The sequence below is a fragment of the Procambarus clarkii genome, chromosome 55 (assembly GCF_040958095.1).
Source record: "Procambarus clarkii isolate CNS0578487 chromosome 55, FALCON_Pclarkii_2.0, whole genome shotgun sequence".
Lineage (NCBI taxonomy): Eukaryota > Metazoa > Arthropoda > Malacostraca > Decapoda > Cambaridae > Procambarus > Procambarus clarkii.
In genome coordinates, this window is record NC_091204.1 from 11,462,372 (window position 1) to 11,487,589 (window position 25,218).

A 25,218-nucleotide genomic window follows, 5' to 3' on the forward strand; every position below is an offset into this window, starting at 1 on the left:
CGCACCCTATCTCAAGAACGGCGAAGAAGGTTAGGTAGAGAAATAGAAACAATTGAACTCAAGCTACAAGAATCATACAAAACCCAGGAGAGGCAAAGAGAGCAAAAGGCCATCAGTGAAATAGAGAGAAATCCGAAATATTTTTTCTCCTATGCAAAATCAAGATCAAAAACCACATCTAGTATCGGGCCCCTGCGAAAGGGAGATGGAACTTTCACCGATGACAACAAAGAAATGAGCGAGTTACTAAGGAAGCAGTGCGACTCTGTTTTCAGCGAGCCATTAAACACACTAAAGATTGATAACCCAAATGAATTTTTCATATGATACCAACATCAAATCATATATCAGACGTCACCCTATCCCCACTGGATTTTGAAGAAGCCATAAACAGTATGCCTATGCACTCTGCACCAGGCCCGGATTCTTGGAACTCCATATTCATAAAGAACTGTAAAAAACCACTATCGCAGGCCCTCCACATTCTGTGGAGACAAAGCCTAGATACTGGCGTTATCCCTGACATACTAAAAACAGCAGAGATAGCACCACTTCATGAAGGAGGAAATAAGGCAGAGGCAAAAAATTACAGACCGATAGCGCTAACATCGCACATCATAAACAATTTTGAGAGTGCTAAGAAGTAAGATCACAAAATACATGGAATCACAGCAACTCCATAACCCCGGACAACATGGTTTCAGAACAGGGCGCTCTTGCCTGTCGCAGTTGCTGGACCACTATGATATGGCATTAGATGCTATGGAAGACAAACAAAACGCTGATGTAACTTACACAGATTTCGCAAAAGCTTTTGATAAATGTGACCATGGTGTTATTGCACATAAAATGCGTTCAAAAGGAATTACCGGAAAAATAGGCAGATGGATCTACAATTTCCTGACCAACAGAACCCAATGTGTAATAGTCAACAAAATAAAATCCAGCCCATCAACCGTGAAGAGCTCAGTCCCCCAGGGCACTGTGCTTGCTCCAGTACTTTTTCTCATCCTCATATCGGACATAGACAAGAACACAACCTATAGCACTGTATCATCCTTTGCAGATGACACTAGGAACTTCATGAGAGTAGGCAACATAGAGGACACGGCAAACCTCCAGTCAGATGTAGATCAGGTCTTTCTATGGGCTACAGAAAATAATATGGTGTTTAACGAAGATAAGTTCCAGCTCTTGTGCTATGGAAAAAATGAAAATATATAAACAGAAACCACGTACAAAACGCAGTCAAATCATAACATAGAACGAAAAGGCAATGTAAAGGATCTGGGTGTACTCATGTCGGAAGACCTTACCTTTAAAGAACACAATAAAGTAGCCGTCACAACTGCAAGAAAAATGACAGGTTGGATAACAAGAACTTTTCACACTAGAGATGCTATACCGTATTCTCCGAAAGGTCTTCACCGATTACTTTCACACAACGTTCATTTTCCATCCAAGCACGTTTATATATATATTATTCACTATATACACACGTACAGGTCACCTGTGACTACAAACAAAACAAGAGGGTGTTAAACACAAATATACAAATCTCAAAGGGATACAGTACTTTAGGGTAGTTCTACTACCCTCTACTTGAAGAACATGAAGGGGGGGGGGCGCACATTCAGTCAATACAAATACAACAATCCTGTTTAATATAGTCAGCACAGCATATAAAGGTTAGACTCTTGGGCAAAAATTCTTGTACCTCCGAGGTATACTGTCTATCATAATGACATCAAAAACATTTCAAGTGGTATACTACTTATTGATAACTATAGAAACTTTAATAACATGTTTTTTCTAGTGTCAGGGTATTTAACTTCAACTATGTTATTTGAGACAAAATAATATTAACAAAAACTCACGAGTACCTTACAGTATTTCTACCCTTTTTCAACGAGTACAAATACAACAATCCCATTTAACGTTCATATACTATTACATACATACCACTATATTACTCTACATCAACCACACTAAATTTGAACACATTACCGCTCAAAGATAATATTCGCAATCATTTCTTCAATGATTCATATTAAAACTATCTATGCCCTCTCCTTCACACTACGTGAGATACGACATTTTCTCACACACACTCTCACAACACAGTAACTATTGTGCAAGTGACGAGAAAGCAACAATGTTACAAAAACTAAAGGTATTATTCATATCTATTTACATTTGTATTTCTCTATACCCTTTTACTTTAACATTGGTTTCAGCGTTCGACCTTGTGTATTGAGAAATGTTAACACTACTAGAATGTTCATTGTCTGAGGTTCGAACAAAACGTCATCACATTCGGCACTTAATATTTACCATTAACAATTAAATATCTTATTTTATTATATATTTAATTATTATCTATTAATTACTATATTCATTAGCTATTTCATTCATTAACAATATTTCCTCATTACCATGAATGATAAATAATTTTCAATACTCCATAACATTAAACTATTACGGATTCATTATTATGAAATCATTTTTATTATAAAGTAACAATCAATTACATTTAATAACTACATCTATAGGTAGTACATGAAACTTGCATTATTTATTTACACTAATTACAAATAATGCATTTCTTTCGTAGCTATCTGCAGGCTTATCACTTTGGGGGTTCCGCGAGGGCAAGCTGCGCGGAACTCCCAAAGGGCCAACGCGGCGCCTCCCACCTCTAACTACGAATGTGTGTCGACCTCATGGCTCAACTACTCTTGCCCTCGCCCTCCATCCATTTTCATTCTTCATCAATGGTGTAACTCGTCCGCCTTCCGTACTCGGTTCTGGAAGTATTAAGGCAGTAAGGGTGGCCACAAACGGCCATGCAGTATGAACGTGACGGGCAAGGAACCTACCCCTTAAGGCTACTCCTGCAATTAGTTTCTAAGAGGAGGGGGGACATTTCCGGAAGCGAACAGGCCAAGTGTCATTAATGGATAAACCCACGGTGATAACCTGTGCGAAACTCTGAAAAGGAACACGGCCACAGGGGAAAGGAAGACAAAATTTCTAGGAAACTAGTCGCTAGCCAAGTAACGTAACTACCAACCCGACCACAACTTTACCGGGAAATACCTTGACAACTACAAAAACGCCAGGGGGAGGAAAGGGGGGGGAACCAGTTACCGTATCTGGGTCAAGGCCAGAAGTTAATTCACGGGGATCTACCAACCAATAATTCATTTATAAATATTCTATTATATCAAACTAACCAAAAATATAACTTTATATGATCTCTATGTATATAATATCAATTCTATATATATATCAAACCATATTTCAATTATAACAACAAAGTCTTAAGACGCAACTACAACATGCTTCCCTCAACACTGACACGAACACAACTTACAAGGATGGTAACCGACTCCCTTACACTCATCTCCATTTTATGTGGGCCTCCGTAACCAGGTTACAGCTGAATACTTACCATAACAAACTCCCTTAACACACCTAAATGAGTTTACTCTCACTGTCAATGAGCATCTGCGAGCAGCAATACCCAAAGAAGTTAAAGATCTGGGGCCAGATTCACGAAAGTACTTACGCAAGCACTTATGAACCTGTACATCTTTTCTCAATCTTTGCCACCTTTGTTTACAATTATTAAACAAGTAATGAGCTCCGAAGCACCAACAGCCTGTTTATAACAATAACAACAGTTGATTGACAAGTTTTCATGCTTGTAAACTCTTTAATAAATGTAACCAAACCCGTCAAAGATTGAGGAAAAACGTACACGTTCGTACGTATTTGCGTAAGTGCTTTCGTGAATCTGGCCCAAGCCAATCTGAGGCAAAGTGAAATGGACACCAGGAACGCTACGGATCCGTAATTCTCCCAGGCGTCTGCGTGATGCAGACGTGTAAGACCCCATATTTATATGACCAATATAAATATAATAACGGAATAACATCGCCACCTTAACTCATCACACAAGGAACGTTCCCTGCAGAGCAGCCCCTCAACGCACTCCCCAATCGCTATCTTGAGGTTATCTGGAGATGATTTCGGCCCTTTAGTGTCCCCGCGGCCCGGTCCTCGACCAGACATCCACCCCCAGGAACCCAGCTCACTAACTCACAGGTACCTATTTACTGCTAGGTAACAGGGGCATTCAGGGTGAAAGAAACTTTGCCCATTTGTTTCTGCCTCGTGCGGGAATCGAACCCGCGGCACAGATTTACGATTCCTGCGCGCTATCCACCAGGCTACGAGGCCCCCCGCTATCCACCAGGCTACGACGCCCCCCGCTATCCACCAGACTACGAGACCCCCGCTATCCACCAGGCTACGAGGCCCCCGCTATCCACCAGGCTACGACGCCCCCCCGCTATCCACCAGGCTACGAGGCCCCCGCTATCCACCAGGCTACGAGGCCCCCGCTATCCACCAGGCTACGACGCCCCCCCGCTATCCACCAGGCTACGAGGCCCCCGCTATCCACCAGGCTACGACGCCCCCCCGCTATCCACCAGGCTACGAGGCCCCCCCGCTATCCACCAGGCTACGAGGCCCCCCGCTATCCACCAGGCTACGACGCCCCCCCGCTATCCACCAGGCTACGAGGCCCCCGCTATCCACCAGGCTACGAGGCCCCCCGCTATCCACCAGGCTACGAGGCCCCCCGCTATCCACCAGGCTACGAGGCCCCCCGCTATCCACCAGGCTACGAGGCCCCCGCTATCCACCAGGCTACGAGGCCCCCTATGACAACTATGACGAGGCTATGACAACTCTCCTGCCTACATTGGCCAGACCAAAACGTCTGCATAAACAACCGCCCTGGGAAGCAGCACTATCTTCCCCCCTACACCCACCACACAACATGTGGGATAACAACCGCCCTGGGAAGCAGCACTATCTTCCCCCCTACACCCACCACACAACATGTGGGATAACAACCGCCCTGGGAACCAGCACTATCTTCCCCCCTACACCCACCACACAACATGTGGGATAACAACCGCCCTGGGAACCAGCACTATCTTCCCCCCTACACCCACCACACAACATGTGGGATAACAACCGCCCTGGGAACCAGCACTATCTTCCCCCCTACACCCACCACACAACATGTGGGATAACCACCGCCCTGGGAACCAGCACTATCTTCCCCCCTACACCCACCACACAACATGTGGGATAACCACCGCCCTGGGAACCAGCACTATCTTCCCCCCTACACCCACCACACAACATGTGGGATAACAACCGCCCTGGGAACCAGCACTATCTTCCCCCCTACACCCACCACACAACATGTGGGATAACCACCGCCCTGGGAACCAGCACTATCTTCCCCCCTACACCCACCACACAACATGTGGGATAACAACCGCCCTGGGAACCAGCACTATCTTCCCCCCTACACCCACCACACAACATGTGGGATAACAACCGCCCTGGGAACCAGCACTATCTTCCCCCCTACACCCACCACACAACATGTGGGATAACAACCGCCCTGGGAACCAGCACTATCTTCCCCCCTACACCCACCACACAACATGTGGGATAACCACCGCCCTGGGAAGCAGCACTATCTTCCCCCCTACACCCACCACACAACATGTGGGATAACCACCGCCCTGGGAACCAGCACTATCTTCCCCCCTACACCCACCACACAACATGTGGGATAACAACCGCCCTGGGAACCAGCACTATCTTCCCCCCTACACCCACCACACAACATGTGGGATAACCACCGCCCTGGGAACCAGCACTATCTTCCCCCCTACACCCACCACACAACATGTGGGATAACAACCGCCCTGGGAACCAGCACTATCTTCCCCCCTACACCCACCACACAACATGTGGGATAACAACCGCCCTGGGAACCAGCACTATCTTCCCCCCTACACCCACCACACAACATGTGGGATAACCACCGCCCTGGGAACCAGCACTATCTTCCCCCCTACACCCACCACACAACATGTGGGATAACCACCGCCCTGGGAACCAGCACTATCTTCCCCCCTACACCCACCACACAACATGTGGGATAACAACCGCCCTGGGAACCAGCACTATCTTCCCCCCTACACCCACCACACAACATGTGGGATAACAACCGCCCTGGGAACCAGCACTATCTTCCCCCCTACACCCACCACACAACATGTGGGATAACAACCGCCCTGGGAACCAGCACTATCTTCCCCCCTACACCCACCACACAACATGTGGGATAACAACCGCCCTGGGAACCAGCACTATCTTCCCCCCTACACCCACCACACAACATGTGGGATAACAACCGCCCTGGGAACCAGCACTATCTTCCCCCCTACACCCACCACACAACATGTGGGATAACCACCGCCCTGGGAACCAGCACTATCTTCCCCCCTACACCCACCACACAACATGTGGGATAACAACCGCCCTGGGAACCAGCACTATCTTCCCCCCTACACCCACCACACAACATGTGGGATAACAACCGCCCTGGGAAGCAGCACTATCTTCCCCCCTACACCCACCACACAACATGTGGGATAACAACCGCCCTGGGAACCAGCACTATCTTCCCCCCTACACCCACCACACAACATGTGGGATAACAACCGCCCTGGGAACCAGCACTATCTTCCCCCCTACACCCACCACACAACATGTGGGATACCAACGCCCTGGGAACCAGCACTATCTTCCCCCCTACACCCACACACAACATGTGGGATAACCACCGCCCTGGGAACCAGCACTATCTTCCCCCCTACACCCACCACACAACATGTGGGATAACAACGCCCCTGGGAACCAGCACTATCTTCCCCCCTACACCCACCACACAACATGTGGATAACACCCGCCCTGGGAACCAGCACTATCTTCCCCCCTACACCACCACACAAACATGTGGGGATAACAACCCGCCCTGGGAACCAGCACTATCTTTCCCCCCTACACCCACCACACAACATGTGGGAATAACAACGCTCTGGACCAGCACTATCTTCCCCCCTACACCCACCACACAACAATGTGGGATACAACCGCCCGGGAACCAGCACTATCTTCCCCCCTACACCCACCACACAACATGTGGGATAACCACCGCCCTGGGAACCAGCACTATCTTCCCCCCTACACCCACCACACAACATGTGGGATAACCACCGCCCTGGGAACCAGCACTATCTTCCCCCCACACCCACCACACAACATGTGGGATAACAACCGCCTGGGAAACCAGCACTATTCCCCCCTACACCCACCACACAACATGTGGGATAACAACCGCCCTGGGAACCAGCACTATCTTCCCCCCTACACCCACCACACAACATGTGTGGATAACAACCGCCCTGGGAACCAGCACTATCTTCCCCCCCTACACCCACCACACAACATGTGGGATAACCACCGCCCTGGGAACCAGCACTATCTTCCCCCCTACACCCACCACACAACATGTGGGATAACCACCGCCCTGGGAACCAGCACTATCTTCCCCCCTACACCCACCACACAACATGTGGGATAACAACCGCCCTGGGAACCAGCACTATCTTCCCCCCTACACCCACCACACAACATGTGGGATAACAACCGCCCTGGGAACCAGCACTATCTTCCCCCCTACACCCACCACACAACATGTGGGATAACAACCGCCCTGGGAACCAGCACTATCTTCCCCCCTACACCCACCACACAACATGTGGGATAACCACCGCCCTGGGAACCAGCACTATCTTCCCCCCTACACCCACCACACAACATGTGGGATAACAACCGCCCTGGGAACCAGCACTATCTTCCCCCCTACACCCACCACACAACATGTGGGATAACCACCGCCCTGGGAACCAGCACTATCTTCCCCCCTACACCCACCACACAACATGTGGGATAACCACCGCCCTGGGAACCAGCACTATCTTCCCCCCTACACCCACCACACAACATGTGGGATAACCACCGCCCTGGGAACCAGCACTATCTTCCCCCCTACACCCACCACACAACATGTGGGATAACAACCGCCCTGGGAACCAGCACTATCTTCCCCCCTACACCCACCACACAACATGTGGGATAACAACCGCCCTGGGAACCAGCACTATCTTCCCCCCTACACCCACCACACAACATGTGGGATAACCACCGCCCTGGGAACCAGCACTATCTTCCCCCCTACACCCACCACACAACATGTGGGATAACCACCGCCCTGGGAACCAGCACTATCTTCCCCCCTACACCCACCACACAACATGTGGGATAACAACCGCCCTGGGAACCAGCACTATCTTCCCCCCTACACCCACCACACAACATGTGGGATAACACCGCCCTGGGAACCAGCACTATCTTCCCCCCTACACCCACCACACAACATGTGGGATAACAACCGCCCTGGGAACCAGCACTATCTTCCCCCCTACACCCACCACACAACATGTGGGATAACAACCGCCCTGGGAACCAGCACTATCTTCCCCCCTACACCCACCACACAACATGTGGGATAACAACCGCCCTGGGAACCAGCACTATCTTCCCCCCTACACCCACCACACAACATGTGGGATAACCACCGCCCTGGGAACCAGCACTATCTTCCCCCCTACACCCACCACACAACATGTGGGATAACAACCGCCCTGGGAACCAGCACTATCTTCCCCCCTACACCCACCACACAACATGTGGGATAACAACCGCCCTGGGAACCAGCACTATCTTCCCCCCTACACCCACCACACAACATGTGGGATAACAACCGCCCTGGGAACCAGCACTATCTTCCCCCCTACACCCACCACACAACATGTGGGATAACCACCGCCCTGGGAACCAGCACTATCTTCCCCCCTACACCCACCACACAACATGTGGGATAACCACCGCCCTGGGAACCAGCACTATCTTCCCCCCTACACCCACCACACAACATGTGGGATAACCACCGCCCTGGGAACCAGCACTATCTTCCCCCCTACACCCACCACACAACATGTGGGATAACAACCGCCCTGGGAACCAGCACTATCTTCCCCCCTACACCCACCACACAACATGTGGGATAACCACCGCCCTGGGAACCAGCACTATCTTCCCCCCTACACCCACCACACAACATGTGGGATAACAACCGCCCTGGGAACCAGCACTATCTTCCCCCCTACACCCACCACACAACATGTGGGATAACAACCGCCCTGGGAACCAGCACTATCTTCCCCCCTACACCCACCACACAACATGTGGGATAACAACCGCCCTGGGAACCAGCACTATCTTCCCCCCTACACCCACCACACAACATGTGGGATAACAACCGCCCTGGGAACCAGCACTATCTTCCCCCCTACACCCACCACACAACATGTGGGATAACAACCGCCCTGGGAACCAGCACTATCTTCCCCCCTACACCCACCACACAACATGTGGGATAACAACCGCCCTGGGAACCAGCACTATCTTCCCCCCTACACCCACCACACAACATGTGGGATAACCACCGCCCTGGGAACCAGCACTATCTTCCCCCTACACCCACCACACAACATGTGGGATAACAACCGCCCTGGGAACCAGCACTATCTTCCCCCTACACCCAGCAGACAACACGTTGGATAACCAGCGGCCTGGGAGGCCACACGTGTCTCCATAAACAACCAGCCCGCAGCCTGCAGATTATTTCGCCATACACCGGCCAGACAAAACGACTGGAAACGTTTACTGGTACTGGTCAACGAAACTGGTACTGCCTACCTGTCAATACTTAATGACAAAGTCAAGAAAATAAACAAAGCTAACACGGAAACTAAAATGACATGCACGCAAGCAATGCATAAATACCAATACATTGCTGAAGGAACTATTCATAATGACTCCAAGATATACTTCAAGGGAGAGCCTTGAGGCCCAAACACAGCGTCTAGGACATCCTACCTAACTTAAAGTTCAACGTCAAGCATACGTTAAAGAAACCAATGTCAAACAAGCAAACATCAAGCTTGACAGTGCATAACATTCATTAATAAATAAAGCACATTTATGGAAAATAAAAAACATTGAAAACTTAAACCTATGGACCGGAGGCCTCTGACACCAGCTACCCTAACCTAGCTGACTTTACCTAATAACTTAAAAGCGATCACCAAAATGATATACAAACAAGTGTAAACAACTAATATATACACATGCAGCAAGACGCTGCATAATTTGCGTGAATAGTTAGCTTATGTAACTAAACGTCAATGCAGGCAAAGTAATCTTCAACCAAGAGCCAAGGGGGGGGGGCCTACTCCGCGCCTATCACACCCTAGCAAACTTGCTTGATAACTTCATGGAAAACAATATTTAAACAATCACTATTGCAAAACCAGTAACACTATATAACGTGCAGCTTGACCACCATACATTGCAGTACTAAATTGAGGTACATTAATGCTACGCAATACCAACATATTCTTAAAGTCAAAGCAAGGAGGCTTCTAACTCAGCAACTAGCACAACCTACGTTACTTTACTTAATAAATAACAAGAAGCAGGACTTTTCATAAGTTAATAAAACAAGCACGAGGGAAATGCATACATTTTATTACTAAATGCCAGAGAGAAACAATTCCTAATTGCAAGCCCAACAAAGGTAACAGTAACATGCTTGGACCCGTGATGCGCCTCCACCATAAATAATTGGTGAGCCATAACACACTAACTGAAAGACAATATCAACTTTTATATACACACCGTTTAGAGTACACTAACTCCAGTACAGTCAATGATCTAACACTACATTCACGTCTGGTTTACATTTATATCTATTAACAATTTTACTTCATTCCCGTAACGTTTCCCATATAGTAAAAACGTATTACTGTCGATTTCTAGGGAATACAATACATGTTTTTTATATATACACAACGGTACTTTGGGTTTGTTACAAGACATACCATGGTATTTACACTTTTAAGCCCATTAGTACGCGCACCCTTTAGGCCACGTCCTTATTCTAAGATTATTTTAACTAGCTAAATTCAAGCGCTATTTATAACATTTTTTGCCCTATGTATCAAAGAAATAACAAAACAGGACATTTGAGACATTACTTGGTACAGGTATATTCAACCACATTGCTATATTAAACCTCACATTGCATTCACAGCTTGATTAATAATTTATACTAAGATTAATAGCCACCATACACCAAATTGAAAGCCCATAACACACCAATCACCACAATGGTAACGTTCTTTTCCATTCTGTACATGATTAGGAGATTGGGTACCACTAGATACAGTACAATTTTAAAGCAACAATGTACAAAACTATGAAGATCCAATTAGCTACTTTTTGGTTTAAATATTAGGTACCGGATTAGGTTTACCATATTACGACATTACATTAACAAACATTTTAAAATTATGTACTTCTACTTGAACTATTGACTTATGATTACCTACAACTATCTATTCCTTTATGATTCAACAATTCCCACACAATATTTCTCTACATCAACTATATATGTCCCCTTCCTTGACCACACCACATATTTACTCACCTCTGTAAGGAGACGCCTTCTAGGCGAATCCATCCTATTTCTCGATTACATATATACTCAACATTAATAACAAGTACAAACCAACTGGATATCTAATAACCATCACATTACATGATACACTATTCTGCACTATAAACATTTAAAACACAATTTAATTGTTCCGTACCTTGTATGGAAGAGATAAACTTGATCCTTCAACAGCTGGAGGTTGTCCCTACAGTAACTACACAGGATGCTATCAACAACATCCACGTTGATGATTGACAGTTGAGAGGCGGGACCAAAGAGCCAAAGCTCAACCCCCGCAACCACAATTAGGTGACTACGTCTTCGGTACTCAAGCGTCTCACCTGCGAAACTATATTGTATTCAGGATTCTGAACATTCCTATACGATAAACATTCCTTATCACCATTATCTCAATTACACGGCCATGCACTCTTCCAAAAACAAGACAGCTTGGGAGGGGGGGGGGGGCCTCATAGGTCAGTTTTGAAATGGGACATGCACTGAGTTATGAATCAAAGAGCCAGTCCACCTTCCACACACTCTTGGGGGGGGGTTATCAACTAAACTTTATCTCTTCTCTGGGAGCTGCGAGTGTGTGACCTGTTCTTCAGGTGTATTTCACCATCTATAGATGAATACCGCCTAGCAGTCATATATATACACACCCAATCTTACACACATTATCTTCACTTCCAGCCATTTAGTTTCATTATATAATCAAAGTGTTCCGTCTAGTAAGGCTGGGTCTCATGACGTCTAATGCTCAAAGTACACCACATGATTAAATCACGATTTATATTATATTTATTACTACTTGCGATTTCACTTTTATGGACTACGTAACTAAATTCTTGCAGCAATGTGTTGAAATCCACATATCACACTCACCTCCACGTCACACCCTCTTCCATTACTCTGCAGTGTGGCGTTGGTTGCCCTCCACCAATGCTCCTTTCAGCACAATTAGATACTTCACCATTGCTGTTTCGCCCAGCCCGCACCTCTCCACACGCTGATCTGCAGGAAATATAATGCGTCATATGCATCCATTTCACCTTAATAACAAATGTTAAGAGCTACAACCATCTACTTATGAATACTCTAGTACAAACTCCTTACACTCATTTTTCTTCCCTCATAAATCATTTGCTCTATTATCATTGTATAATTCAACATCTAACAATTTCTATATTACTTTCTGATGTCTTCCATCTAAACGGCGTTAGACGTTGCTAAACTATAATACATAGCACAACATGTCTCGCACCTCTGACGAGTCCTAATTCTATTTTCTATACCATCAGAGCGCAGCCATGACAATACCCTTCGAACCCACACTCAAAACACCATGTCGGGTATACCTACAAATACGAACGTAAACCATATTTACAATTCTTGCCTTTCGTGATCGCGCATAATCATCCTCCCTTCCCCCAATCAGCGTCTCTGTTACACTTCTGGATAGACAAAATTAACTGCCCAATAATTACCTACCCGTAGTAATTCGGGTACCTATATCACCACACAGTGTCCTTTCCCTGGAACATTATCAGGCAATATGTTCCTAGTACACAATTCTACATTAACAAAGTCCACACCACATACTTCCTGCTACACAATGATAACCAACAGCTCGTGGACCAATAGCTGAAGCTCAACCTTACGTTACAAAACTGACTTACTTTGACATGTTTTTTTTTCCTATTTTGCCTCCACCTACACTACTGGTGGAGCGCACCAGATCCCGCTCACTACACAATTACACCAATATTAACATAACCACCTACACACTCCCACGTCTACCGTCGCCACCCACCTACAGTAAACAAGACAAATACTGTCACGAGGCTCACATCTGGAGGTGAATTTAATCAGCCATTGGTCGCAAGTCAACCGGAACCTTCACATCCACTACACGTATAAATGATATTGTTGACCTGTATTTTGTATGAGCTTTGTCCTACTGAGGACGTCGCGCTTATTTCATGCTGTATAGTTAACATTATCAACAATTTCTATTAATAATGGCAGTAACATTTCAATAGTAACATTAAACATTTACTTATCACCAATGTACGTCAAACGACTCTGCTCAATTTATGTCTACGTCCTTGGACGAGGACAGGAAGGCTACGTATTGTCAACGGTCCCCCCCCCCTCATACCCAGGTAACCCCAACACTTTAAAGTGTGGGGGGAGGGGGGGAAACAGCACTTTCAAATTGGATAATACATTACACTCGACCCTGAGCGAGAGCGGCCAAAGCCTATCCACCGACTTATTCACTACTCTTAATCACCAGTTACCCGAAGCACCAACACCATCCTCCTTCCACACTACAAATTTATACTATTTGAGCAACTGTTTACACCACTTAATGTTATTTACCGTAACTCGTAGGTTTTCATATTTCAAACAAAAGTGATGGGGGGTCCTGATATGGCTGTAGTCATGACTTTAGACAATGGAACTTTGACGACTCGACTCCAAACTAGCCTATTCATAATACAATATTACTATGCCTCTAACTATCTCCAGTGTGCCGGATACGCCCATCATACCTTGGTAACTCAAGTAGCACCCACAGGCGGGAGCCGGTTGGCCGAGTGGAGAGCACGCTGGACTTGTGGTCCTGGGTTCGATCCCAGGCGCCGGCGAGAAACAATGGGCAGAGTTTCTTTCACCCTATGCCCCTGTTACCTAGCAGTAAAATAGGTCCCTGGATGTTAGTCAGCTGTCACGGGCTGCTTCCTAGGGGTGGAGGCCTGGTCGAGGACCGGGCCGCGGGGACACTAAAAGCCCCGAAATCATCTCAAGATAAGCACAATTGGAACATCTGCCACCAGCTTCTGCTAGGCAGGGTATGACTCCAATCATCTCTCCTTCAAGACTGCTGTGGAAAAAATTACAATGTTACAAATCAATACAGTACGTAAACATAAGTATATTTTAGTACTGATTATGGGTCAGTACTAAAAAATATCCCACTATATATACCCCCCCCCAACAGGGGGTATATACGCCAGCTAAACAACAATACAGATTTTTGCCCCTATGTGCGTTTTGACGGTGTACAGATTGACAGTGTAAGCTAGGGGGTCTGTCAGCCCTAGCGACCCCAAAGGGTAACGGGCTACCACCTCAGAGTAACATCACGCCATAACACTAACCTGTACACCACAACTAGGCCAATACTGGGGTCAAAATAACGTTCCGTCCAGCCTCACCCACCAAGTCGACTCAACACCCAATCACGTTTCGATTTTTCACTTGACGTCACTTCTCGCAACCTCTACTCTCATTGGTCGCCTCCACCTAATTCGATAATCTAGTAATTCATGACAATTATGTATTGAAACTAAAGTATATATACCCAATGTATGAGAATCATACATATACCATATGTATAAGAAACAATGTTTGACTTTACACTCAGAAATTATTACTTTCGATTACTTATTATTAAGTATTATTATAATGAATCAATAATAGGATTACTTACTCCAGCTGTAACTACACTACACTATAGTACAGTACCGTACAGGGCATTCCACTACACTACTCTTGCCTACACAAAACTACACTACCCTACAATACAGTATGGTACTGTACAATATCGTACACAATAAAACAGTATCATGCAGCGCAGTACAGTTTAATACATTACGGTACAGTCCACTACAATGCACTACAGAGCACTACAGTACACAAAAGTACACTACCGTACACTCACAGTTCCTTAATTGCCTTTCAAATGTACCAACGGCATCACCATTACAATTTTGTTCTACTTAAATAACTGTTTCTTCAATGTAACAATGTAACAATGTAACAATGGGGAGAGAAGAGATTGGTGCAATGTCGGTCTATGGCAACTGACGCTAGTATCACTAACTAAGCTATCAATAAGTCATAGCTTAGTTAGATATCACATAACTAAGTATCACTAAGCTACTATCATTATTATCTTTCCAACCCTTAATTTTCATCTATAAACAACACAAATGTATATTTATATACGTCATTTAAGTCATACATGCACACTGCAACTAGTGATAACGATTATTGAACATGCAATCAATTAGTGTTTTTAGTCATCACTCATTTGGATTTATAAAGATCTTGTGCTTTAGACTTTTGATCATTTGAACTATTGTGATTCGTTTTTAGAGAATGGCGCTATATTATGCTTTGTTCAGCTAAGCTAAGCAAGCTACGCTAGACTGGACTAGGCTACGGTAAGATAGGTTAGATAGAGTACCGTCAAATATAGGGTACAATACAGGGTATAGTGCACTACCCTACAATACAGTACCGTTCAGTACAGTATAGTACAATGCAGTACAGGCTACAGTACAGGAAATACAACACAGTACATTTCAGTACAGGGTGCAGTACATTACACAACAGTATAGTACAGCATAGTGCAGACCAGTACAATACATTCAAGTGAAGTACAATACAATGCATTGTACTGTAATGTACATACAAGTACCGTGGACATTTTTCTACTACAATTTCCCCTATACATCCTACTAAAAATTACAAAACAAATCAAACTACAAATTCCCCTATAAATACTATTAGAAATTACCCGAGAAATCACCATACAAAATACCTACTACGATTCCCCTCAAAATTCGACTAGAAATTACCTACAATACTATGACAATTCATACTATTTTCTTCAATATTTCATTTTATTCTTCACTATATCAATGGAAATGTTCGTTTGTGCATAACCGCTATTCAACTTAACTTTACCGATTGCCTGGATTTTTGACACAACGTTGCCTTCCAATAGACGCATCTTTTTTATATACCTATCTTGACGTTATCTTGAGATGATTTCGGGGCTTTTAGTGTCCCCCCCCCCCCAGGAAGCAGCCCGTGACAGCTGACTAACTCCCAGGTACCTATTTACTGCTAGGTAACAGGGCCACTTAGGGTGAAAGAAACTTTGCCCATTTGTTTCTGCCTCGTGCGGGAATCGAACCCGCGCCACAGAATTACGAGTCCGGCGCGCTATCCACCAGGCTACGAGGCCCCATTGCGGGACAAGGAAGGTTGCTGTCGCTCACCGCCTCACCTTGCCTAGTATTCAATAATATTGTTCAATACTGATATTCTTAAATCTTATTCAATACTATTTAATAATATTATTAAATATTTGTTTTCATTAATATCGAAGATTATTGATTAATGTTATTAATATTGATTATTCAACATTTTTGCCTTAAATTGGTTCTATATTTTATTCAATCTCTTTTAATGATCTACAATAATGAATAATTTTGCTACGAGATTTGTACGTTATCTGAACCTAACTTCTGCAACTTTGCTTGGGTTATCTGTTCTCTTCACAGCAAAATACGCACAAATCAAGAACGTGCAAGACGCTTCGGGCTCACATCTCAAACTCCACACAACGGCCGCAGACACAAGGACACCTGCCTCACGAGCTACTGTCCAGCCAGGACCCTCTTCCCAATACCTGGTTGATACCTGGTTGATGGGGTTCTGGGAGTTCTTCTCCAAGCCCGGCCCGAGGCCAGGCTCGACTTGAGAGTGTTTGGTCCACCAGGCTGTTGCTTGGAGCGGCCCGCAGGCCCACATACCAACCAATGTCAGGTCACGACTATATGCAAGTGAAAACTCGATTGCATAGTCCCGGGGACCATTCAGGACTTAGCATTTCTGTTCCTCACCTGTGCCCCAAACACTCACTATTTGATAAAATCATATGCCAAACATTACCATCGGAGTGCCGGCGCAGAACTGGTTCAAATACCTTCGGCTATCACTTCCTTATGTACCGTCCTGATGGTCAAGTGTATTAAGGCATCCTCTACATACCAGATGCGTTGCTCCTGGCAGTATGGGTCCCAGTCACTTCTCGGGGCGAGAGTTTTCACATATATATATACACATATAGGTAATGATCCTAGCTCTATACGTGTATCTACAATAATTATCCTAACTATATACCTATAATAAATACCTTACATATCCTAAGATATGTAGCATATGCTAATGAAGGATATTTGTTTTATATATATATCTACGATATTTATTCTAGATTATCAATATATAATGTAATCTGCATAGGTATATGTGATAACCTACATGCATCCTAGATATGCATCTAAAATACATATTGTCTAGATATACATCTAGATTAATATGAAAATATAAATATATATATATATATAGTTTCAATTAATAAAATATGTATTGTACAAAATATGTACTGAACCATATGTCACGACATTTCACTACAAATCAACGCCTACACTCCATGTACATATCAAAAGCATACAACTACATATTACAATCTTGGTCGTAACTCCAAGTAACAAACCACACATTACTGTGTACACAACTGTTGAACATTACTAAAGGTTATTAACAATACTATGTTTCTGTATATTATTTTATGACTTATCAAAACTACATTCAAAGTTCACAACTTGTACATTACAAATGAACTAATACAATAATGTACATTTGTGCCATTATTACACGAGTGTACTGTCAGCATCACATCACTATCTCCTAACTGATAAATATTAAAGAAATACCTTTGACATGCAATTCCACAGTGAGGTCATAGGTCCCTTTACAAATCTAGGCATAAGTATCCAATGGTAAAACAAGATATAAATTTGAAGCCAAACATCCATGGACACCCGTTAGTCAACACACATGCAATCATCATCCTCCTTATCTTGATCATTGTTTTATCAGAAACCTTCTCTTTACCTTTCTTTTCCCAAGGCCTGAAAGTAACAAAATATATGAATGATTGATTCTATATTACCATGACTTCTGTTGACACTCCAAATACAATACTAAATATCATCTATGCTCTACTGTCCTAGTTGTGGATTTAGTGTAGTTCATCGGCTGTAAATACAACTAAACACTATCAATCCTGTTGGTTTTTAAATACTTTTAATGCTAGGGATACTGCTCCAAACACTTGGTCATTATTTAAACATTCTATTTAGCTGTTCTGTTTATCATCACAAATATTTCACTGTCAGTATGTAGACGATGAGTCACAATAACGTGGCTGAAGTATGTTGACCAGACCACACACTAGAAATTGAAGGGACGACGACGTTTCGGTCCGTCCTGGACCATTCTCAAGTCGATTGAGAATTTCTAGTGTGTGGTCTGGTCAACAATCTGTCAGTATGTATCCATATTGGCAATTCACAACTATGAGGCAAAGTATCAATTGTCTAGTTATATGATGAGATGACAAAACCATATTACTGTATTGTATTGTATAGTGTGGCCGATACGCAACCATTTACTTTGTCGTTACTAACCAAATACCTGGAAATATCCTGGCAGTGTGTGGTCACGTCACAATGACCTCAAGTAACATCCTTCCCAGTGATACCACACTAACCTATGACATCAGGTAAGGTACAACCTACATTTGCATGTGCATCTATATACATTAAGTATTTATCAATACAATGCACCAAACAACGAAGGCTATGTAGCACCAAATGGGCGGAAGAATCAGAGGCCGCTAAATATCACTAACGATGCCAATATGAGAACACAAACGCACAAACCTAACGATACCAAATTTATCAAATTAACAAACAATTCGATCGAGGGACAAGTCTCCGTGGTGTAGTGGTAAGACACTCGCCTGGCGTTCCGCGAGCGCTATGTCATGGGTTCGTATCCTGGCCGGGGAGGATTTACTGGGCGCAATTCCTTAACTGTAGCCTCTGTTTAACGCAACAGTAAAATGTGTACTTGGATGAAAAACGATTCTTCGCGGCAGGGGATCGTATTCCAGGGACCATAGGATTAAGGACTTGCCCGAAACGCTACGCGTACTAGTGGCTCTACAAGAATGTAACAACTCTTGTATATATCTCAAAAAAAAAAAAAAAAAAAAAAACGTGACTGCAAGGGACAGTCGCAAACCAGAGCATAGAGAATGCCATAAAGTTCTGCCGTGAAGATGCCAAGTCTCCAGAGGCAGGTGACATATCGTATCCTGGTGGATAGCGCGCAGGACTCTTAATTCTGTGGCGCGGGTTCGATTCCCGCACGAGGCAGAAACAAATGGGCAAAGTTTCTTTCACCCTGAATGCCCCTGTCACCTAGCAGTAAATAGGTACCTGGGTGTTAGTCAGCTGTCACGGGCTGCTTCCTGGGGGTGGAGGCCTGGTCGAGGACCGGGCCGCGGGGACACTAAAGCCCCGAAATCATCTCAAGATAACATCTCAAGATATCTGGTCAGGAAATAACTTGTGTGATGGCCTACACTCTCCAATCTTAGACCCATCACTGAAGATGGAAATGAAATGGTTGTGTGAAGAAAAGTGTTCAAGGAAAACAAATTTCTGAACTCTAGGAAGGGTAAACGCTTTAGTAATGTGGCTCAGGGATTGACAACATGTAGCAAGGGAGACCCTCCACAGGAGGGCAAAGATGGAATACTACGAAAAATATTGGTAATACTAACCGAAAGAGAATTTTGCAGGCGACAAAACTGACCAGAAAGACGGAGATGGGTGAAGGGGAACATGAGGTACAGGAGGGGTCAAAGTCAAAGCACCACTTAGGCAACAGTGAGGGGTATTATAAGATCAAACACACACTAAAGGTCACGGCCTCTTCCATTACTCGCCACCGTCGCGTGGCTCCTCGTCTCCACCCTAGGCGCATTTCTCAAGATACTTCATCGTTGTGTTCCGCCAAGCCACAACCTCTCCACACGCTACCCTCCTGGAAATCCATAATATGCATCAACTTATCATCGACAACATTTCCTATTCTGTCCTACAACCATCTACCAACACTAAAATAACAATTCCTTATATTACACATTTCCGCAATGAAGAACATTTCAGTATATTTCAACATCTAACAATTTGGATATTAATTTCATATAAAGGGTGTTAAAAGTGTCATAGGTTGACAACTACAATACATAAACATTTTCAACCTCGCACGAGTCCTACTTTTATATACAATTCATTCAAACCGCAACCAGGACAATCCCCACCCACCTCAAAACTAACCGTTTCTTATACATACAATTGCAGTGCTAAACGCAATTTTTCCCCTCCTCGGGGTTTAGTCATCCCGCAAATTTAACCCCCTCAGCCTCATTTCCTGTTACACTTCTGCCTAGCCAACATTAACTGCTAAACAACTACCTACTAATACCTACATCACACATTCCCGCTTACTTCTCCAGGGACACATCTTCCTAGTACACAACTCTCAATTAACACTACAAAATCAACTCGACATCAATATACTTACTGCTACACACGACAACCAACACCCCCCCCCCCCCCCCTGGACCAATACCTGAAGCTCAACCTGAAGTTAACAACGCACTTACATTTCAAAGACCATCAGGACATGTTCCTTTCACTTCTGCCTATACTACAACACGCGCTAGCCATGATTACATTTTTCTAGTTAAACAATTATTACACCACAACGTGTAAGGTCGCCACCCACATACACATTCTTCAAAAATTACTGCCACGAGCCTCGTCTCAAGTGCAAATTAATCCACCGCAGCATTTACATTCCCTCCATGTATCAACCAATCATTCTTAAACCTTCATTTTATGACTTCATGCTATGAAGGAGGTCACGCTTAATTCATGCAGTACCATTATTATAAACTATATGCCTTACTAAAATTAAATATTCTAATGGTTATTGTTACTAGCTGTATCTTGAGATGATTTCGGGGCTTTAGTGTCCCCGCGGCCCGGTCCTCGACCAGGCCTCCACCCCCAGGAAGCAGCCCGTGACAGCTGACTAACACCCAGGTATCTATTTTACTGCTAGGTAACAGGGGCATAGTGTGAAAAACTCTGCCCATTGTTTCTCGCCGGCGCCTGGGATCGAACCCAGGACCACAGGATCACAAGTCCCGCGTGCTGTCCGCTCGGCCGACCGGCTCCCTCCCGACGTCAATCAACCTACAGCTAAATATGTCTGCGTCACTAAGATATACAGTAAGCCAACGGATTTTCAAACGTTCACCCTCTCATGTCTAATTAAAGTGGTCTGGTTACCACAGTACATCAACTCCCCATTAAACGCTTGGTGAGGGGGGGGGGGGGTTACACGCTTGGTGAGGGGGGGGGGGTGGTTACTACACCACTATCAACAACTTTTAATGACACGACGCGCGAACCGTGAGCATAAACCCTATCGAGAGTTATAATGAATAAGTTTCCGGAAGCAACACTAATCCTGCACCAAATTCCATTTTTCTTCTTCATAAACTAACACGTTAAGGCGCTTCAGTTTTTAATGAAAACACTCGATAGGAGCGCCCAAATATGCACGTAGTAGTAGTCAAACACTTAACACCTAAATGTCCACCTCATACCATCCCCCTCAAACTTCCTTATTCAACAACCAAAATACTTATCTAATCACCCACAATCTACTGCCTTCATACCTTGTTTTACATTTTTCACTTAACCTAATTGTCAGTAAATCACGTCAACTACCCCCTATCGTCATCACGTACATTTACTTTCCTACACCTCGAGTGGGTCACACTTCAATATACACGACTGCGTTAGGCCTGGAACACTTCCCTTAGTGTCCACGTTCTTATTAACTACTTGCTTTAAACCCCTATGTAAGGTAGGGTTCAACACTTACAGCCATTCCTAATATACTTACTTATCCGGTCTATACAGTTTCCCATTAACAACAAACTAACATGTTATTACTTCCTACTTTGTTATTACACCAACTTAATGGGACACTAATTAGTTAACATGTAAATATTTAATCAACGTTGACAAACTTACGAAATTATTATATCTTCAATACTTCCACTCAATATTTTATTCCCACTTCAATAACTTTCACAACGTGAACACTAATTCCTGCAAAACTATCTGTCACATTCAACTTCCACAACATTTAAGTGATAATTACTCTCGGCCGCCTCAACGTCACATTCAAACTCACACAATATTAACACAATCACCTTTACACTACTAACCTAACCTCCAACCTAACCTTGTTACCTAGCAGTAAATAGGTACCTGGGAGTTAGCCAGCTGTCACGGGCTGCTTCCTGGGGGTGGAGGCCTGGTCGAGGACCGGGCCGCGGGAACACTAAAAAGCCCCGAAATCATCTCAAGATAACCTAACCTATCCCCACGATTCTTCTAAAAGACTAGTCACACACTTACTGCCAAGTCTTCACGAATAGGGCAGTTGAAGCGTCTGTTCGCCCAGGGGTCCTGCCAATCTCTCCGCTATTACCTGCAACAAGGCAACCTCATGTTACCAATATAAATTAGTCAATCATGCCTATACCATACCTTTAATTGCAACATGTACTTACTTTCACTAAACTAATTTTATGCTCCAAATTTCTAATGCCACTTAAAAACATAGATCCCACCTAGATAGTCAACTAGTTTTGCAGCTGTTACTTGTGGCCTCGACACCCTCTGAGTACCTAATACTATTAACCACTTCAGTCTCACTCTACTACGCTATCCTATTACAATATTACCACGCCTCTAAACTTACAATAGATATTCAATAACTACTTGCCTTAAACTCATACCGCCATCATAGATGCTAACTCACGCAGCACATCTTGCCAAACCGGGACATCTGCCACCACCTTCTGCTCGCCACTGACTTGATTCATCGGTCCACCACAACCTTAGTCTCCTACACCTTCCTAAATCACCAGTCGGCTCATCTCACGCGATGCCTCGTCTTCCCACCATTACCTCATTCACTTAAAAACGCTGAAAAAAACATTACAATTCACTACACATTTATAAATCTCTTAGTACTGATTACAGGTCACCACTAAAATATCTGCCTATAGATATATAATCCCCAAAGAGGGTATATACGGCAGCTGTCAAATATATATTTTTGACCCTATTTTTGGCGTTTTGCGGGTGTACAATATGAGTGTAAGCTAGGGGGGTCTGTCAGCCCTAGCGACCCCAAAGGGTAACGGGGTACCAGCTCAGAGTAACATCACGCCCTAACACTAACTTGTACACCACAACTATGCCAATACTGGGGTCAAAATAACGTTCCGTCGAGCCTCACCCACCAAGTCGACTCAACAGCCAATCACCTTTCGATTTTTCAATTGACGTCACTTCTCGCAACCTCTACTCTCATTGGTCGGCTCAACCTAATTGGATACTCTAGTGATTCATAACAATTATTTTGTGAAACTTAAATATATACACCCAAATGTATACCCAATATATGACAAACATACACATAACAAATGTATGAAATACAATGTTTTACTTTACACTCAAAAATGATGACTTTGGAGTACTTATTATTACATCAGTATTATTAAATAATAAAAATAGTTATTCAAGCTGTACAACACAGTACAAGTAAGTACAGTACAACACAGTACAGTACACTTCCGTACGCTACGATACATTACAGTACTCTACAATAAAGTTCCGTTCGGTACAATACAGTACAGTACTATACATTACAATACAATACAGTACCGTACCATACAGAACGGCTAAGGGCACAGTACTCTACAGTACAATACATAACAATACAGTACCGTTTACTACAGTACACTACAGTCAACTGCAGTACAGTACAGTACACTACAGTGTAGTACCGTAAAATACTATAAAGTACAGTACAGGATACAGTACAGTATTGTACACTACCGCACACTACAATCAAGGGTACAGTACAGTACAATACACTACAGTACATTAATGTACGGTACACTAAAATAAAATATAATACACTACAGTAAAGTAATCTACACTACAGTATACAAGAGTACAGTACGGTATAGTACGCTCTACTACTGTACACGATACATTTCACTACACTCAAGTTCACTACAAAAGAGTACAGTACAATACACTACAGTACCCTATAGTATAATACTCTACAGCATACTTGAGTAAAGGCTACAGTACACTACAATACCGTACAATACAGTCATATACACTTCAGTCATGTACAATACAGTATTCTACAGACTACAGTCCAGGGTAAAGTTCAGGGGCCGGATTCAGGAAGGTACTTACGAAGGTTTTTCCTCTTAGCTAAGAACGTTTTCCCTCTTAACGCCTTCGTGGCGGCTACGTCCGTATTCAAAGAGCTACCCTAAGTGGAAAAACCTTCGTAAGTTCATTCCGGGATTTAAGTGTGGTTTCGACCACTCGTAGCTTTACGTAAACTGGATATAAGTCATTTTTTCTCTACTACATAACACTGGGATCGATTTATGATATTGGAACATGACCAAAATGTCATAGCTGGTAAATCTAGTGAAGAGGAATCCTTCGTGTTAGTTATATATGCATTCTCTGCTTGAAACTTGAAGTAAATATGTGTTTGATGATAGTAGAATTAGTTTTATAATACCAAGATATTATACCAGTAGTTATTAAGTAAATAAACACTGGTGAACATGAAATATGAGAGGTGATGAGCCCTGCCTGATGGGATCATTTACTATCACCAAATGCCCCTGTTCACCTAGTAGTAAGGGTGTACCTTAGCTATACATACCCATTTCTAATTTATTTAGTTTGGTTTTATTTTGAAATTAAATCTGGGTGAGACATAAAATACAAATATGCTGCACAAAT

General features: G+C 43.9%; 2 long non-coding RNA genes across 6 annotated transcripts; both read right to left on the bottom strand.

Annotated features, from left to right (window-relative positions):
• Positions 1 to 1,206: 1,206 nt before the first annotated feature.
• On the bottom strand, positions 1,207 to 16,443 carry LOC138352899 (uncharacterized). 3 transcript variants are annotated; one of them, XR_011222941.1, is made up of 4 exons: positions 16,390 to 16,443; positions 12,455 to 12,583; positions 11,724 to 11,915; positions 1,207 to 2,807 (listed from the first exon to the last, which is right to left on the bottom strand). It is a non-coding gene; the product is annotated as an uncharacterized lncRNA (long non-coding RNA). The 3 variants fall into 3 exon arrangements; XR_011222942.1 differs by having other exon boundaries at positions 11,724 to 11,907; positions 16,331 to 16,443; XR_011222940.1 differs by having other exon boundaries at positions 16,331 to 16,443.
• Positions 16,444 to 17,985: 1,542 nt separating this feature from the next.
• LOC138352814 (uncharacterized) lies at positions 17,986 to 23,644 on the bottom strand. Of its 3 annotated transcripts, XR_011222886.1 has the most exons (5): positions 23,439 to 23,644; positions 23,159 to 23,361; positions 22,789 to 22,861; positions 20,067 to 20,329; positions 17,986 to 18,345 (listed from the first exon to the last, which is right to left on the bottom strand). It is a non-coding gene; the product is annotated as an uncharacterized lncRNA (long non-coding RNA). The 3 variants fall into 3 exon arrangements; XR_011222887.1 differs by having other exon boundaries at positions 20,201 to 20,329; positions 23,159 to 23,644; XR_011222885.1 differs by having other exon boundaries at positions 23,159 to 23,644.
• Positions 23,645 to 25,218: the final 1,574 nt, after the last annotated feature.